This window comes from Dendrobates tinctorius, unplaced genomic scaffold (genome assembly GCF_039654945.1).
Source record: "Dendrobates tinctorius isolate UK_male_01 unplaced genomic scaffold, ASM3965494v1 ptg000178l, whole genome shotgun sequence".
NCBI classification, from domain to species: domain Eukaryota; kingdom Metazoa; phylum Chordata; class Amphibia; order Anura; family Dendrobatidae; genus Dendrobates; species Dendrobates tinctorius.
Window position 1 is genome coordinate 4,501,187 of NW_027361845.1, and position 16,871 is coordinate 4,518,057.

Genomic DNA, 16,871 nt, shown 5'->3' on the forward strand with positions numbered 1-16,871 from the left:
GCTCTCCTGATGGCAGTCTCATTTGAAGGCATGGCTTTCAGACAGTTGTCAACATAAAAGTCCTTTTCTATGAATTGTCTGACATCTGATCCGTATTCTGTTTCTCCTTGAGCCGACCTTCTGAGTCCATAAATGGCGACTACAGGAGGGCTATTGCCAAAGATGTGCACTCTCATGCAGTACTCTGTGACCTCTTTAGTAGGATCATTGTCTCTGTACCAGAAGAATCTTAGAAAGTTCCTGTCTCTCTCTCTCACAAGGAAACAATGGAACATTTGCTGGATGTCAGCGATGAAGGCAATGGAATCCTTACGAAAGTGCATAGGTACTCCCAGCAGTTTGTTATTGAGGTCTGGTCCTGTCAGTAGAACATCATTCAGGGAGACATCAAACTTAGCACTGGAGTCAAACACCACTCTAATCTTCTTAGGGCGGTAAACTCAAAACATGGGTAGGAACCAGCATTCTCTGGAGTCTTTGAGAGTGGGAGCTAGTTCTGCATGACAATTCTCAAATATCTCTGACATGAAGGAGAAAAAGTGATCTTTCATCTCTGGTTTCTTTTGCAGATTATGTTTGAGAGAGGAGAAGCATTTTAATGCCCGATTTCTGTTTGGTAGATGTGGTCTGTGGGTTCTGAAGGGGATAGGTGCGACCCAGCTGTTGGTCTCATCTTTTAAAAGTCCCTTCTCCATTACCTCTAAGAACAACTTGTCCTCTACCGATATTGCTACTTGGTTGTCTTGCTTAGTTCTCTGGAAGACTGTGCACCCCAACTTATCCTCATAGCTTCCTGACATCATACTACTGTCAGGAGTAAAGTCTATTAGATGATTAGGTAGTTGGATGCTGTGTGGTATTTCCTTGACATGGAACTCGTGGTTGCAAGGTTGAAACAGAGATGGGCGTCCTTTCTCCAATGTATTTGTTACCATACTTGTCACATAAGATGGGGCGTGCATATGTCCCAAGCATACGTTTCCTATTATGACCCATCCTAGGTCTAGGCTTTTGGGCATAGGGAGCATTGCGGAGTCCATTGATATGACTCCTCACTTTATGAACCTGTAGGATATCTCTTCCCAACAGCAGTATTATCTGGGCCTGATGGTCGAGTTCCGGTGTAAGGTGTGCTATCCATTTCAAGTGAGCGTAATGGGTTGCCACATCTGGGGTAGGTATTTCAGATCTGTTGTCTGGGATCTGATTACACTCGATGATTGTAGGTAGTGGTAGGCAGAATTGTCCGTTTAAGGACTCAATTTTATAGTCAGTGGCTTTTCTGCCTGCTGTTGTCACAGTACCGGCACATGTCTTTAATGAGTAGGGGGTGATTGGCCCTTTGATGTTGAATAGGTCAAATAATGTTGATCTGGCCAAGGATCGATTACTTTGATCATCCAAGATAGTATACAGTCTTAGACCTTGTTCACACATACTGTTTTTTTCGTGTTTCCGCGGTGGTATTTTCCACGCGTTTTTGCCGCGAAAACATGAAAAATAAGCATGCCATGCATTCCTATGGGATTCCGCAATGCTGTGCTAATGCTGCGGTTTTTACCGTGGCGAAATCGCTTCGCGGTAAAAAACGCAGCATGCTCATTAATTTCGCAGAATCGCGGCGATCCCGCACCCATAGGAATGCATTGTTCTGCTTACTTTACGCATGTGGCTGTGTACACCATGCGTAACGTAAGCAGAACATTTGCGGATGGTACCCACTGTCCGGAAGAGAGGAGACTGTCCTCCGGGCTTTGGGTACCATATCCCTGTAAAAAATAGAATTTAAAATAAAAAAATATTGTTATTCTCACCTTCCGACGTCCCATGCAGCCTTCCCGCCTCTCTCCACGCTCCCAGTAAGCCTTTGCGAGCGATGACGTCCGTTCTCTCGGGATCGCGGAGTCTCGCGGTCATTCACGCAACGTCATCGCGAATGACCGCGAGACGACGCGATCCCGCGAGAACGGACGTCATCGAGGTAATTGTCGCAAAGGATTACTGGGACTGGGAGCGTGGAGAGAGGCGGGAAGGCTGCGCGGGACGTCGGAAGGTGAGAATAACAATACTTTTTTTATTATTTTTTTTTACATTCTATCTTTTACTATTGATGCCGCATAGGCAGCCTCAATAGTAAAAAGTTGGTCACACTCGTCAAACACTACGTTTGACGAGTGTGACCAACCTGTCAATCAGTTCTCCAAGCGATGCTACAGATCGCTTGGAAAACGCTAGAAATTCTGCAAGCTAATTACGCTTGCAAAATTCTAGTTTTTCCGCGGAATGGAATTCCGGAATTCTCGCGGTAATTTCCGCTGCGTGAACCCACCTTTACATTCCCATAGATTACTCTGTCAGTGTCAGTCACAGAGGTTTCTGCAGCTGTTACATTCCCATAGATTAATCTGTCAGTGTCAGTGTGGGAGGAACGGCCCCCCGTCGAGTGTCCGGGCTGGAACCAAAGGAGCCGTCATCTGGGTTCCGGGGAACAGAATTCGGGGATGGACGGTTCTGACAGACAGATGGGCTGGGGGAGGGGCCAGTATAAAGGAGGTGGGGAATTCCCGGACGATGAGTCAGCAGACCGGGACAGAGACTGCAGGAGAGCGTGGGAGCGACTGGAAGGTAGAGCGACCCACCAGTGCCAGAGAGGACGCTCACCGAGGACTCCTGAGGGACGGTGCCAAGGCGACCGGTCGAGACTTGCTGCCCCGCTCCAGCCCACGGCCACTGCAGCCTCAGTTCAACCTGTGGCCTCTGCCGCTTCTTCTCAGCCCGTGGCTGTAGCCTACCCTCGGTCACCCGCAGCTGCCTCCCCTCAGCCTGCGGCCTGTTCCCTGCCACCCGCAGACGCCCCACTCTAGCCCGTGGCAAGTACCATGCCGTCGGTGGCCACCACTGTCCCACTCCGGTCCACATCAGGGGCCGGAACCCTGCTGACCGCGGACTCCCTGTCACAGCCTCTAGCTGCACAGGTGGCCTGTCATTCGCCACCAGCCATCGCTACCGCTTGCCCCAGGCCGGTGCCTGCGGCCCTCCCTCCAAGGACTCCGCCAGGGCCTGTGGGGCTCCAGTGTCACCAGCGCGCCGGAGGGCGCGAAGACTCCATCAACGCCTCAGCAACTGGGCCTAGCAACTACTACGCTGAAAGACCACCAACCCGAACGGCGAGGGACGTCTGGACAGTTAAGTTGACTTTACAATTAAGGACCCGTAGTCGGCCATACCGCGGCCCTCTAGTGACCGGCTATTGCCGGAAGTAGTCATGTTCTACCTATTTGTGTTTGCTTGTCTAGAGCCCCTGTGAGGGCAACCCGTGTTACCTCTGTTGGTGATCAAGCCGTGGTGACTGAGGAAAGTTCCCTCTAGTCTTATAAACGTTATTTTAGAAAGCACCAAATTGTCTCACGACTCGTAACTGCATCCTGCGTACCTGCAAATATCACATTTGGCGTAGTCGGCAGGATGCAGTCTCCAAGCGTAGACGGCGGTGCGCCTGATCAGAGTGGGGCTTCGAGCAGGGTGGATGACGGGGGTCCCCGCTCCAGCATCTCCCTAGGAGCTATGCTGAGTAACCTGCCCCGGTTTTCTGGCTCCGATACGCTGTTGTGGAGCTGGACAGAACGTATGCGGGGCCTTTTCCGCATTCACCCATGACCCCCGATTTATAGGCTGAGGTGGCCGTTATGGCGCTAGATGGGGAGGCCCGGAAGTCGGTAATGTTGAGACCCCCGGGGCGTCGTAACACCTTCGCGAGGGTCGTACAGATCCTGGAAGAGACCCACAGGGATCCAACAGAAGTGGGAGAGTTGAGAACCCGGTTGTTCAGTCGGGGGGAGGGGGAGACCATCACCCAATATATGAACGCTCTCCAGGAGCTACACACCAACATAGAAAGAAAGGATGGAATAGGGGTAGGGCCCATTGACATTACCCTGCGTGACCTGCTAGTGACTGGACTCCGGGACCCGCTAATTAAGCAGGCACTGCGGGAACAGGTCCGAGTGAACCCACGTCTAGCCTTTTCCGAAGTGGGGAGTCAGGCCCGGGTGAGAGAGCAAGAGCAGGGGATGACGGCTCCAGTGGGAAAGGCTCGGAGCATGGAGTCCTCCGTAAGCATTGTCGAAGAACCTCAATGGATTGAGGAAATGAGACAAGAACTGAAGAGTATCCGGGGAGAGCTGGCCGAAGTGAAGAAAAGAACGGAGCCCGCGCCCGGCCAACCTGGGTACAATCCGGGCCCAGGGGGCCTCGCAATACCCGGGGTGGCCAAGCCTTACCGCCCCGGTGCTATGAGTGTGGAGAACTGGGCCACTTCGCAAGGGAGTGTCCGCGGCGTGGGAGATGCCCGCCGGGGTGGTTATTAAACTAGAGGGCTCCGGGCATGGGGGACGCCACTAGGAGCCAGAAGCCACAACGAGGGGTGGTGGATGTCCAGAAGAACAGGTCGCTAAGTGCACAATAGTATGGGCTGAAGTTGAGGGTCGTGCTGTGCGGTGCCTAGTGGATATGGGGGTCGCAAGTGACGACCATGCTGGCAACGTACTTCCGGCAGCATTTCCCGGAAGCAGCAAGGCCCCAGTGGGGACCCATGATACGACTAGTGGCCACAAACCAACTGCCGGTACCTGTCGCCGGGGTGGTGTGGCTTCAGATGACATTGTGTGGTAAATCCCTCGGTCGCCGGGGAGTGGTCCTGACTCAAGGAGAGACTAACGACCGTCATCCGATCATCTTGGGCATGAATGTACTGTGGGAGTTCGGCAATCTACTCCTCAACGATTCCACGCAGGAAACCCTAAGTCAGTGAGGTTCTCGCATGGCCCAGGGGCAGGTCTTCCAGCGGTTGGTGCGGGAGGCACGAGTGCTCCAGGAGTGTTAGGAGGGTGAGGCGTGGGGCAAGGTCATCGCGCCGGCGGCCCCCCGCTCGTGCTTCCTCCGGGGCAGATGGTGGTGGCTCTGCCGATCCGCGCCCCGATACCACTGGAGGGCATGGAGGTGCAGGTGGAACCATGTTACTCAGAGCGCCTGCATCCTGGTGGTCCACTCCCTGGCTACAGTGCAGGAGGGGACTGTCTTGGTACGTTGTGTCAACATGGAAGATCAGGATATCACCCTGAAGCCCCGGGCCAAAATGGCCAAACTAGTAAGGCCATTGGAGGAGCTGCTGACGGACCCCACAGTCCAGTTGCGGGTGCAATCCGAAGATCCCTGGGCAGTAACAGTGCTAACCCAACAGGCTACCGCGTCCGCTGCCCAAGAAAAAGGTCGAGTCATTCTGGAGAGAATGCGAGCTGAACTTTCTGGCCTAGCGCCAGCCCAGCTTCTCCAAGTAGAGACACTCCTTGGGCAATATTAAAGCGTCTTCACCAGCCACGAGGACGACTTCGGATGTACCACAGCCATCACGCATGGGATCCCCACGGCAGGAGCGGCCCCATCTGGAAGAGGTATCGGCAAATACCACCGCAGCTATATCAGGAAGTGAAAACCCTATTAGCCCAAATGCTCCGGAAGGGGGTCATACGAGAAAGCCAAAGCCCTTGGGCGGCCCCTATTGTCTTGGTTCGGAAGAAAGATGGCACTCTACGTTTTTGCATGGATTACCGGAAGTTGAATGCCTGCACCGTCAAGGATTCTAATAACAAGAATCCCATATAAGAGGCTGTAATGCTCAGGGATGATATCAAAACTGTTTGTTCACCCCTAAGGGACTCAATGAGACATTGAGTTTCGCCCCATTCTTATAATTGCATTGGACCCGACGTATGACAGGCATTTTTGACCTTTTTATTTGGTTAATAGGTACCTTGGTGCACCTTTTTCGATATATACTGTTCCCCCTTAGAGTACCTTTTCTCCTTCTCCTAATGTAATAGAGTAGGTATACATTATGACTTGCTTTTTCCCTGTGGTTCATTCTCCACATGTTGGCATCACCCTTAAATATGTGTTCTGGTGGTGTTTTTTTTTATATTTGTTTTTAACTGTTTTTTATTTTTGCACTCATATGCTTGTTATTATTATTTTCATTTAGTGACCGTGAGAATCCTGCGTCTCTTGTGGACCTTTGCCCTGTACCTATGCCCATATGGGACGAAATCCAGTGATTGCCTCAACGTTGAAGATTTTCTTATTCATGCATATGAAGTCCGATATGGCGGCTATTGTAACATCTGTATAGGGATTTTGTGTCTCTTTTCTTATGACCTTATCGTATCTTATGTATATAATTGGGATATTATTCATGTAAACATCGTATAATGCTTGACATTTGTTTATTTTAAATGGTTATGAATTTTTCCTTGAATTATTGAATCCATATGATATGTGGGAACATTTTACTGGTCCCTACGTATATATATATATATATATACATATTTTTTACAACTTTATATTGCTCCCTAAAAGGTATTATGTGATAGGATATTAATATTATTAATATCCTATCTATTATACTGACTATATGCCTATTTAAGTTGCGGCTCACATATTGCTGATTTTGGGACATATTATTGAAAGTAAATATTTATTCCTGTCCCATATGACTTTATATGTATATGGTTGTATTTGGAGTCCACTGGGAATCGAACCACAGGGAATTGTGCGCATCGCTTTGTGGAGGCACCAGGCCGCTGACAGAAAGGTGTCTTTATGCTATGTACCACGGGCTGTGTGCTGGCTGGCCAGTAGTCATTCTTAGCATGACACCTATTCTGTATGACGACGCTGGCCGATCCCAGAGCGCATGCGCCGCCCATACTCTTCTGATTGGCCGATTCGGATCATGTGACAGGGGTTATATGGTATTTTAAGGTCCTGTGGAGAGGCAGATACCATGTCCTTGATAAAGAGGCCTGTTAACGCCGTGAAACGTGCGTCGGAGGTCACTACCAGACGCTCTGTCAGGGGAGTTTGTCTTCCAATTAGAAATCGTCCAGACCTGAATAAGTAAGATGCTTCTTTATTGGACATGCCGGCATGGAGAGAGAATGACAGCCACACCAGGTGTGGGCCGTCCTCTGTCTAACTCAATACATATTCTTAAGAGTTTAAATAGCAAAACCCAAAGGGTGTTGAAACATTGCGTTTGCAAAAAAGAGTACATACAATATGCTTAGCATTGGGCTATCCTTATCTCTGTTACCACAGAAGCAAAGGTATGACTGTTAATTTTTGTACGTTAGATAAGTTTTGCAACCTAAGCATTACACCCATGTATTACATCAGCTGTAAAGAGTGACTAGGGATAATAATGGCAGAATCATGTACGGTATATACTGTGTATATACACACACATACACATATGTATATAGATACATACACATATATATATATATATATACACATGCACATAAAAGAAAGGACTTTATTACAATTATTATAACATTCCCTCATCTTGTAATAAAATCATTTATCTGTACACATTGGGGACAGATTTCTTTTTGTCAGATTTCACAGAAGATCTTCATATAATCTAGAGGGAGAGTAATACGTATATTTATCACTAAGTCCAAAAATTTTTCATTCTTTCGTTGGATTCCGATGTCTCCATTCCTTGATACATAGGTTTTTGTTATGGCAGAGTCAATCAGTCTTTGAACAAGTCCTCTAATGCATAGAATAGCGCAGCGTCCACAAACAATCAGCACTCCGGCCACGATGGTAAGAGATGTCAGCGCAGAAGTGAATACTCTGGACCATTTCCCAAACCATCCTTCAATCCAGGAAGTGAATATGTCATATCCAGAGTTCTCTGCTAATTCATTAGACAGGGCAGTCAGTCCATCAAGAGCTTTGGAGGTACTTCCATCAGGATCTGTATCAGGGATAAAGTGTGCAACAAAAATCCTCCAAACATTTTATATACACCTCCCTTTTCTGCTACTAACTTGTCTAATGCCATCCTATTCTGCCAAGCCATGAGAGGAGATGGTTCTAATTGCTCAGCTATCCCTTTAACTGCATCTCGAGTATAATTAACAAATCTCTGCTGGTTATAGTATAAGTAGTTTATCCAATCTACATTCATTTTTATAATCACCCACCAAATTATGGATTCCCACCCGGCTGCTACCTGGTTCCTAGTCTAGTACTCGTTGGTCACTCCCCTGGGAACTCCAATGTCATCTCTGTAGATACTAGAATGGAAGGATCCTTGCAGAGTTTCACGCTTCTGTCTCTTCCACTACGTACCTTTGGCCATATCCCTGTTGACAACAGGTGGAACGGCATGAATGGCTGGACCACCGCACAATCCCCTCGGGAACCATGTGGTAGTCTGGCTCTTATGCTTTTATTACCGCATAACCACCATATATCCGCTCTCAGGGTAGTCTGGTTTGACCATATGGCTGAGTACTCGGCCCTGTGGGAGACAATGATCCATTCTCTACAAGAATCGCCTTGGAGCTCTCCGAAGTCGTGCCCATGCCCTGGAAGACTAAAACAAGTATAGTTACCAGGATTAGCAATCACCTGTGGTGGGATATCCGGTTTCTCAAGTGGAGGATATGAAAAAGATAACATTTTACATTTTCTTTCCCTTTCTAAGCAGACATAAGTTTTACTATACAACTTAATTTTTTTTAAGCTTTTTGCAATGTATTTAAGCCATTCTAGCCATTCATTCTTCTCCTCACAGCCTCTCTCTAGAGCTAGTTTATCTTCATAAGTTAGGTTAGACGATCTAACTATGAACCCTATGGACTCTGCTATGGATTCTCTCTGACATACCTTCCTTGGGTCTATGTATGCTATTATTCTGAACTTCTATGTAGAAATGTCCTATTGGCTCTAATCCTGACATATCAGCTCTTCTAACCTTTGATCCCTCATCTTGGGGTTTTTTAAAAGTTCTCAGTAGCTGATTACAATTATTCTTATTTGTGTAAGGGGATCTCCTTTTTCCTACTGGAGAATCTGGCTTTTAAATCTATGTAGCCATAAGGCTTATACCTATAGTCTCGGGCTGCAGTTGTCCATGCTGCTTTACTCCAGTCACACACATCCATCCCCTCTGCTATTAGAGCTCATAACACAAACATACTTATCAGACTGCTAGTTTCACAGCTTGTTCCCTGTCTCTGTATCATTTATGCAACAGACAGAAATCCACTAACATGGCGGCCTCCTGCCCAATTTCAAAAGTAAGATTGAAAGTCCTAAATCTGAAACCATTCTACCACCCTGGACTTTCCTCTCCTGCTGGGTCCATTACCCTCCACTCTCCCATCACTATGGTCACGAAGAATATACATGTGACTAACCCTGATGTACACATCCTAGATCTGACCGTCTTGTCCGGGTAGGGGGATGAATGGGAGACTTCACCAGTTTGAGACAAGCTTTCCCTTGTGGAAAACCTCCCTTTGTAGCTGGACTTTGACAAGCAAGTCAGATCCTACTCTGTCCCTACCTGTCTGACAAGTTTACAATATGAGAGATGGATCCAAGAATCTTGACCGCAGTAGGAGAAGTCCACAGGACCTGGTAAGGACCTTCCCACTTAGGATGGTGCTGGTGTCTCTTCTTTATCACCTTCACAAGGACCCAGTCTGCAGGTTTCACGATCTCAGGTTTTGTTAGTGGGTTTCCTGGAACAAAACTACGAGTAGAAACTTCTTTGTGAGTTAATATCTTAGCTATATATTCTGCTAATGTACCATCAACCTCCTCATCTATCCTTCTAAAGGATTTTAGCTGAGGTAACAGAAAAGATGTCCCGTATATGATTTCAAAGCCTATCAGCACTACAGATGTCCGTGTGACATACATATTTAGTACAACCAATAGGAGACAGTACAACCAATCTTTCCCGTTTCCTGCATGATCTTTGTCAACCTGTTTTTCAAGCTCCCATTGTGTCTCCCAACCAGTCCGGCTGACTGAGGATGACAGGCACAGCAGTTTCCCAACTCAATTGACAATGTTTTTGGTAATAATAACATTACTTAGTTTACTATATATTTTCTGGAACCCCAAATCTGGGTATGATTTCCTTTAGAAGGACCTTTGGTACCATTAATGCATCAGGGTGGACAACTTCAATCCACCTGCTGAAAGCATCCATAATAACAAGGCCGGACTTTTTCCCTCACACTTGTTCAATAAAATCCATACAAATGTGTTGGAATAAGTATTCAGGGTGAGGACATTGTCCTCTCTCTGGTCTCAGGTTCCTTTAGGAATTATTTTTGCACCAGTAATGCAGATTAAACAAAAATTTTTAATAGTTAGTAAAGCCATACATCATAACTACGTAAGATATGACCTCTACCATCCCTCCTGTTGAGACATAGCTTATGCCATGGCTCAATACTGTGACATATCTTAGGAGGTCACTGGGCAGTTCATACATATAGGGCATCTTTAAAGATAACCCCTTTTGTTACCAATTTTTTTTTTTTTTCTTTTTTTTTAAAATGCCAATTAGCATGTCATCTACATATAAGAGCATCTGGCTACCTTCTGGTGACTCACATGGAGCTAGGTTAGCCGATTTTACCTGGTAAACAATAGTAGGTGATTCACAGTACCCTTGTGGGATTCCGGTGACTGTATACCTGCTCCCCTTATATGTGAATACAAACCAAACCTGGCCATCTGGATGTACCAGGATGCTGAAGGAGACATTACTGATATCACTGTAAAGACCTTATGTTCCGGCCTCCAGTCATTCAGCAGAGTATGGGGGTCTGGCACTGTGGGGGCTCTTGGAATCACAGCCTCGTTTACAGATGGGGGCGCCCTCCCTACTGGAAACAAGGCTGCGTTACAAGGTGAGCTGGACAGGGTATAATCACCCCTTTTATCGATCCCACATCTCCAGGTCATGAGGACCACAAAGATTCTGGGTATGTGGTCAGTTCTTCCTCTAATTCTAGGAAAGGATCAGCATTTCTCACTCATTCCCCTGCCTCGCTGCAGGTGGACACTGGGTTTAGAAATGGTGTTCCACATTAGTACTTGTAAACATGCCTGCAGTCTGGCATTGCAAAATGAGCCATCACCCAAATCCTCCCATTGTTACTTTCCTTACACTCTTCAACAAAATCACCAAGGAATTTCCATGTTCTACCTTTACATCTGGAAAGGGAAACATGTGGCACAGTACCTCTAATAAGCAAAAACAACAATTTAATTTGTTCTGACAGTTTACACCTGACGGCACAGTTCCCTTTATAATTCCAGTATATGGTGTGCAAAGAACAATCTAGAGCATGGAAATTCTCATATTTTACATCAGGACCCCTGAAATACCTGTAGTACATGGTGCAGTGTAGTTCTTCAGGTGTGTGAAAATCTACATTTGTATACCTTTATCTATTGCTTCCTTGATGAAGGACTCAGTAATAAAGGATGGTCCTGCAGTTATTAGATCTAGACTGTAATAATATCTAGATTCCCCATACCTCTGGAGCACCATTGTCTCAGCCATGGATTTCACCTATAGTCCGGCAGCAGTAGGAAGTATTCCCAGGCTCAGGGCTGCATCATATCCCTCCCACACAGCTGATAATATAATTTGTGTAATTGCACTTTTACCTGTGCATAGGGACCGGTGTCTCCACAGGCGTAGACAATGGTTCTCTGTGTCTTACCACTTGCTCCTTTTACCATTATGCAGGCAGCAGACAGCCCAATAGTCGGTATCTCTTCTGGATGGACTAAGGTTCTAGTGGCTCCTGAATCAACAAGAAAAGTGACCTCATGGCTTCCCACAAGGACGGTTACTTCTGGAAATACAGTGTTTTTTATAAATGTATTTCTACTTTAGCCAAATTAAATATTTCCTCTCATTACACATTTCTTGTACCAAATTTTAAACTAAGTTTATCATCAAATGCAACCCATCTGTCAAAAAACACATTCAGGGTCTCCTAGTGGCCCCTTCTTATCTCAAAACCACAACCACATTCCACAACACATCTCATGCTCACAGCTTATCTCCCGCCTCAAGACTGTTTGCTCTGGGTGGTGCCTACTCCTTGTTTGTCAAGACTAAAAAGACAATGTCAGGGATATACAATTTTTACTATTTGTTATAATATGTAAGAGGTAGGCCTATAAGTTACCAATAAGGACACATTGCACATTTGATCTGAAGACTGTTATCTCTGGGTACCTGATGAGAAAGGACCATATCCAGTCTCATTCCAGGGATACCTTCTTGGTACAATCTTAATAACTTTCCAGCCATCAGATGAAATGGTCAATAACAATTCTGCCTTACAATGAGGACAAGGTCTTAAAATATATATCTATGGGATAAAGTCCCATAATGATGTTACATAAAATTCTTATACACAAGAAAAAGACAAACAACAAGATAAGGACTATACACAATATAAACCCTGGAGCACAATAGATTTCTACCCACTTATAAGAAGTTTGACAAATATCAATGGAATTAATATGTCAACAAGAAGATAAAAAACCAACAACAATTCAATTACTGCTCCTAATATCCAGGATCTAAATAATCCTCACTGATTACACTATGTCCCAGATATTTACCTGCTTGTATCTCTATATCTTGCCACCTCCGTCCAATGAAGGCCTGTAAGGGCCTAGTATGACAACACAGTGTGACAAATGTGAACGGTCCCCAAGGAATGGGGTCATGATGATAAATGTGGTCACTGATCTGAACAAGATAAATATGCTCACAGGGACTTCTGACCAGTGTAACAGTGCAAACACACAACATACAACAGCTTCCACAGTTAGAGACTGGACAGACACACGTACACAGAGACATAAGACAGGAGAGTAAAGTTCCCTCGTACTCCTATTCCTGAAGTGCTGAGATAAAGTCCAATGACACCGCCTCTTTATATCCAGAGACGTTCCCGTTCTTAATATCAGGTATTCAGAGCACCACAGGCACAGACTCTCCTCAGTGAAATGAGGAGGATTCAGTCACTCTGTGTTATTAAAAGAAAAACATATAACAAAACAACATAGAATATTCTCTATGGGGATCAGGTGACATGTACCTAGGTGATTTATACCACTATAATAACCTATGATTTGTCTCCAGTCCACAGATGACTGTTGACCACGCCTACTGTACTTCGTAATACAGTCAGGATTTTATTTCAATCCTCATACATTCACTCAAGATAACATTCAAGGAGTCTCATGTGTAACATAAAACATATATTTATGGCGTTTTAGTTCTATGTAGTTTCAAAAGACAGACAAAACAGCACACTTAACAGAAAACAACATTCAACAAAGTACAGAAGACAAAACAGAATACCGGCAAAAATTCATCTTATACTGGGTTCTATTTTAGGTTAATCCAGCGGATTCCTTAATCCGACGAGAATCTCCCTCGATTCTCCCATCTAGATCAATTTAACGTGCACACGGAGTTTTTTATTCCACAGTAGCCTTCTCACACTGGCTTTGTACCCATTCTACAGAATATCTTACAAGAACTAACAAACCCCAAATCTATGGAGCTTCGCAACTTACAGGAGTTATAATAATGCCAATTACATGTAAACTTCCAACTTACAAGAGCCTCTCACAAACCCCAATTGGAAAAAGTCTACCATCACAGTTCCCATTCAATTCCAAGAATAACATTCATACTGGATTAACAAAGTTACCGAATATAATGAAAATTATGAAATGTTCTTACCTGTATTCAGATACAGACGATTCCCAGAGATCCTTAGACTATACGAAATCCGTCACTTTCCCTCAAACCGGTATAACTGATTAATGCCCCTGGTGACGCCTAATGTCAAGGCGGAGGACTTACTTAAGGAGTCCCAGACTCCCCCGTGCACGGTTTACAGTACTCACCGGTGAGGGAAAGGTGTTGGATTCCCGGCCAACGCACCAAAATGTCAGGGGAGTTTGTCTTCCAATTAGAAATCATCCAGACATGAATAAGTAAGATGCTTCTTTATTGGACATGCCGGCATGGAGAGAGAATGACGACCACACCAGGTGTGGGCCGTCCTCTGTCTCACTCAATACATATTCTTAAGAGTTTAAATAGCAAAACCGAAAGGGTGTTGTAACACATTGCGTTTGCAGAATAGAAAATACAATTTGCTTAGCATTGGGCTATCCTTATCTCTGTTACCACAGAAGCAAAGGTATGACTGTTACTTTTTGTACGTTAGATAAGTTTTGCAACCTAAGCATTACACCCATGTATTACATCAGCTGAAAAGAGTGACTAGGGATAATAATGGCAGAATCATGTACGGTATATACTGTGTATATACACACACATACACATATGTATATAGATATATAGATACATACATATATATATATACATATACACATGCACATAAAAGAAAGAACTTTATTACAATTATTATAACAAAGTGACTCAATGAGCTCTATGTGGAAGGCTCTGATTGACAGACAGGTAAACATGACAGCCCAACGTTTACTGTTGGCTTGTCCGCCTCTCATGTGACGAGTAAGAACTGAAAAAGGCCCAAACACATCATGACCAATGCTGGTAAAAGGAGAGTCTGGGCTGAATCTATCTTCTGGTAGGTCAGCCATCTTTTGGGTCTGAGTCAAACCACGAAGCTTACGGCGTGTAATGCATTTGTAGATGACACTACTGATGAGTTTCTTTGCACCGACAATCCACAGGCCAGCAGTTCTGATGGCTCCTTCTGTGAATAGTCTTCCTTGGTGTTTGACCAGATTGTGGTAGTGTTGTACGATTAAGTAGGCAACATGACATTTTCCGGGAATAATAAGAGAGAATTTCTCCTCAAACTCCATTTTAGCTTCTTTGAGTCGGCCTCCTACTCTTAGCAGTTCGTTGTTGTCGATGAATGGGTCGAGTTTTCTCAATGCGCTGCTTGCTGGTATTGGAGCTTTGTTAATGAGTAGTGTTGAGCGATACCACCTGATCCTGATTAATATCGGATCGGAATGGATCGGCTGATCTAAAAAAAGTATTGGGTATTGCCGATTCCGATCCCGGAAGTCCCATTCAAGTCAATGGAACAGAAATATCAGAATTAAAAAAAAACCCTTTCTTTCCCTGTAGGTTAATTCTACATGAAGAAAAACAATTAATAATAATGTAGAATGTATTGTGGGAGGTGTAGGAGACATTAAAGCCATAGAGCTTTAGCCCAATCAAATGGAATAACAGTAATTTTTTTTTTTTAAAGACGTTCGTAGTTACAAAGATATTGACTATGTTAAAGTCTTTAATATTTTGTCAGATATGCATGTTTCACTACTTCCATGCTCTTCACCTTCTTTTTTACTTCTCCCACACTTTCTCCTTTATCATCCTCAGCAGCATCTTTTTCATCAACTTCTTCTTCACCTTATTCATCTTCTTCTTCTTCACCTTCTTCCTATTTTTTTTACATTCTTCATATTCTTCTTCTTCAACTATTATTCTTCTTCTTATTCTACTTCTTCATCATATTCTTATTTGTCAGGCAGGCCTTTTCCAGGGGCACCACGAGGAGGAACGGACTCACCCCCATACACTGCTTAGTCTTCTTCTGCTTATAAATTAGACAATATCATTTGCTCAGATTTTTAGTTTTATGCTTAATGTTCTTCTGCTTTTGGTTTTTATGCTTCTTGTTCTTCTGTCTCTTGTTGTTCTGCATCTTGGTGGTTGTCTTCATGTTCTTTGTCCTCTTGGTCATCTTCTTCAGGGTCATCTTTTAGGTATTCTTCTGTGTGGTCTTCAGGGTCGTCGTCTTCAGGGTCATTGTCAGGGAGATCCAGAGTGAGAATCAAAAACCATTTCCACAAGCTTGAACTTGGAAAAGTAGCAGAAGGTACAAGAAGGATGAGGAACTGCCGAGAACCAGCTGATGGTGCAGGAACACGGTTACTAAGCAGGAGGTACCTATGCTACAAAGCACTACCAAGGACCAGCAGATGTTGCTGGAACTCGGATACCAAGAAGGAGGCACCTAGGCCAAAGGCACTGCCGAGAACCAGCTGACGGTGCTGGAACCCGGATGGGTAGCAGAAGGTACCAAGGAAAAAAACAAAGTTGCAAGGCCGTGAGCCGGCCGCAGTTACCGAAACCCACAGTTCTACAGGGGGTGCTTGTCCTATTGGCACTACGGAACCAGCCTTTATTACCAGAACCCGCAGCCCACATAGGAAGCACCGAAACTGCAGGCACCATAGACTCGGCTAACCCGACCGCAACATGACAGGACAATGTATTGGTGGCAAAGTGACGTTGACACTACCCGGAAAAAGCAGGCGCGCTGGAACCAGGCTGGGCAGGAGGGAGTACCCGTGCCAAAGACACTTCTGAGCAGCAACTGGCGATGTTGCAGCCCAGGATCAATCACGGAGCAGGCTGAGGCCTACTTGGAGCAAGTTTTACATCGGTTGTACACTACAACTGATTGTAACCGTGCTCCACTTAGGCCTCTGGCTCTACTGTCTCTAGTATTTCCCCTGGCCTCCAACCCCGCAAGTTGCTGCTCTGAAGTGGCGTCTGCCCAATCCACTCTTGTTCCTGGGTTACAGGGGCTCAGTCACGTCAGTGGATCCCCTGATGTGTGTCCGGCAAGGTTTCCTGCTCAGTCCTCATTCACACTACTAGTAATGGGAATGTGGACAGAGCAGAAGACATTGCCGGACACACATCAGGGGATCCACTGACGTGACAGAGCCCCTGTAACCCAGGAACAAGTGTGGATTGTGCAGACGCCACTTCAGAGCAGCAACTGGCAGGGATGGAGGCCAGAGAAAATACTAGAGACCGTAGAGCCAGAGGCCTAAGTGGAGCATGGTTAAAAATCAGTAGTAGTGTGACTGTGTAGGCAGCAGGAGACCTTGCCATCCGCACAGCAGGGGAACGGCTGGCGTTACTGAACCCCACTGAC

General features: G+C 45.4%; 1 long non-coding RNA gene across 1 annotated transcript in view; it reads left to right on the forward strand.

Moving 5' to 3' along the window:
- LOC141054355 (uncharacterized) overlaps positions 1–6,545 on the forward strand; it is a 29,620-nt gene extending 23,075 nt beyond the window's left edge. The window contains exon 3 of the long non-coding RNA XR_012221411.1: positions 6,038–6,545. This is a non-coding gene — a long non-coding RNA (uncharacterized lncRNA). The remainder of the gene's footprint in view (positions 1–6,037) is intronic.
- The last annotated feature ends 10,326 nt before the right edge of the window (positions 6,546–16,871 follow it).